This window comes from Phocoena phocoena, chromosome 16 (genome assembly GCF_963924675.1).
Source record: "Phocoena phocoena chromosome 16, mPhoPho1.1, whole genome shotgun sequence".
Taxonomy (NCBI): domain Eukaryota; kingdom Metazoa; phylum Chordata; class Mammalia; order Artiodactyla; family Phocoenidae; genus Phocoena; species Phocoena phocoena.
The window spans coordinates 73263621-73266405 of NC_089234.1; positions in this window are offsets into that span (position 1 = coordinate 73263621).

Here is a 2785-nt window from a genome sequence, read left to right on the forward strand (position 1 = left end):
AATGCCAGTGGTAGTTTGATAGGGATTGCATTGAATCTGTAGATTGCTTTGAGTAGTGGAGTCATTTTCACAATGTTGATTCTTCCAATCCAAGAACGTGGTATACCTCTCCATCTATTTGTATCATCTTTAATTTCTTTCATCAGTGTCTTATAATTGTCTGCATACAGGTCTTTTGTCTCCTTAGGTAGGTTTATACCTAGATATTTTATTCTTTTTGTTGCAATGGTAAATGGGAGTGTTTTCTTAATTTCACTTTCGGATTTTTCATCATTAGTGTATAGGAATGCAAGAGATTTCTGTGCATTAATTTTATGTCCTGCTACTTTACCAGATTCATTGATTAGCTCTAGTAGTTTTCTGGTAGCATCTTTAGGATTCTCTATGTATAGTATCATGTCATCTGCAAACAGTGACAGCTTTACTTCTTCTTTTCCGATTTGGATGCTTTTTATTTCTTTTTCTTCTCTGCTTGCTGTGGCTAAAACTTCCAAAACTATGTTGAATAATAGTGGTGAGAGTGGACAACCTTATCTTTTTCCTGATCTTAGTGGAAATGGTTTCAGTTCTTCACCATTGAGGACGATGTTGGCAGTGGTTTTGTCATATACAGTCTAGTTCCCTCTATGCCTACTTTCTGGAGGGTTTTCATCATAAATGGGTGTTGAATTTTGTTGAAAGCTTTCTCTGCATCTGTTGAGATGAACATATGGTTTTTATCCTTCAGTTTGTTAATATGGTGTATCACGATGATTGATTTGCCTATATTGAAGAATCCTTGCATTCCTGGGATAAACCCCACTTGATCATAGTGTATGATCCGTTTAATGTGCTGTTGGATTCTGTTTGCTAGTATTTTGTTGAGGATTTCTACATCTATGTTCATCAGTGATATTGGCCTGTAGTTTTCTTTCTTTGTGACATCTTTGTCAGGTTTTGGTATCAGAGTGATGGTGGCCTCGTAGAATGAATTTGGGAGTGTTCCTCCCTCTGCTATATTTTGGAAGAGTTTGAGAAGGATAGGCGTTAGCTCTTCTCTAAATGTTTGATAGAATTCGCCTGTGAAGCCATCTGGTCCTGGGCTTTTGTTTGTTGGAAGATTTTTAATCACAGTTTCAATTTCAGTGCTTGTGATTGGTCTGTTCATATTTTCTATTTCTTCCTGGTTCAGTCTTGGAAGATTGTGCATTTCTTAAAATTTGTCCATTTCTTCCAGGTTGTCCATTTTATTGGCATAGAGTTGCTTGTAGTAATCTCTCATGATCTTTAGTATTTCTGCAGTGTCAGTTGTTACTTCTCCTTTTTCGTTTCTAATTCTATTGATTTGATTCTTCTCCCTTTTTTTCTTGATAAGTCTGGTTAATGGTTTATCAATTTTGCTTATCTTCTCAAAGAAGCAGCTTTTAGTTTTATTGATCTTTGCTATCGTTTCCTTCATTTCTTTTTCATTTATTTCTGATCTGATCTTTATGATTTCTTTCCTTCTGCTAACTTTGGGTTTTTTTTGTTCTTCTTTCTCTAATTGCTTTAGGTGCAAGGTTAGGTTGTTTATTCGAGATGTTTCCTGTTTCTTAAGGTAGGATTGTATTGCTATAAACTTCCCTCTTAGAACTCCTTTTGCTGCATCCCATAGGTTTTGGGTCGTTGTGTTTTCATTGTCATTTGTTTCTAGGTATTTTTTGATTTCCTTTTTGATTTCTTCAGTGATCTCTTGGTTATTAAGTAGTGTGTTGTTTAGCCTCCATGTGTTTGTATTTCTTACAGATTTTTTCCTGTAATTGATATCTAGCCTCATCGTGTTGTGGTCGGAAAAGATACTTGATATGATTTCAATTTTCTTAAATTTACCAAGGCTTGATTTGTGACCCAAGGTATGATCTATCCTGGAGAATGTGCCATGAGCACTTGAGAAGAATGTGTATTCTGTTGTTTTTGGATGGGATGTCCTATAAATATCAATTAAGTCCATCTTGTTTAAGGTATCATTTAAAGCTTGTGTTTCCTTATTTATTTTCATTTTGGATGATCTGTCCATTGGTGAAAGTGGGGTGTTAAAGTCCCCTACTATGATTGTGTTACTGTCGATTTCCCCTTTTATGGCTGTTAGTATTTGCCTTATGTATTGAGGTGCTGCTATGTTGGGTGCATAAATGTTTACAGTTGTTATATCTTCTTCTTGGATTGATCCCTTGATCATTGTGTAGTGTCCTTCTTTGTCTCTTGTAATAGTCTTTGTTTTAAAGTCTATTTTGTCTGATATGAGAATTGCTACTCCAGCTTTCTTTTGATTTCCATTTGCATGGAATATCTTTATCCATCCCCTCACTTTCAGTCTGTATGTGTCCCTAGGTCTGAAGTGGGTCTCTTGTAGACAGCATATATACGGGTCTTGTTTTTGTATCCATTCAGCCAGTCTATGTCTTTTGGTTGGAGCATTTAATCCATTTACATTTAAGGTAATTATCGATATGTATGTTCCTATTACCATTTTCTTAATTGTTCTGGGTTTATTATTGTAGGTCTCTTCCTTCTCTTGTGTTTCTTGTCTAGAGAAGGTCCTTTAGCATTTGTTGTAAAGCTGGTTTGGTGGTGCTGAATTCTCTTAGCTTTTGCTTGTCTGTAAACCTTTTAATTTCTCCATGGAATCTGAATGAGATCCTTGCTGGGTAGAGTAATCTTGGTTGTAGGTTTTTCTCCTTCATCACTTTAAATATGTCCTGCCACTCCCTTCTGGCTTACAGAGTTTCTGCTGAAAGATCAGCTGTTAACCTTATGGGGATTCCTG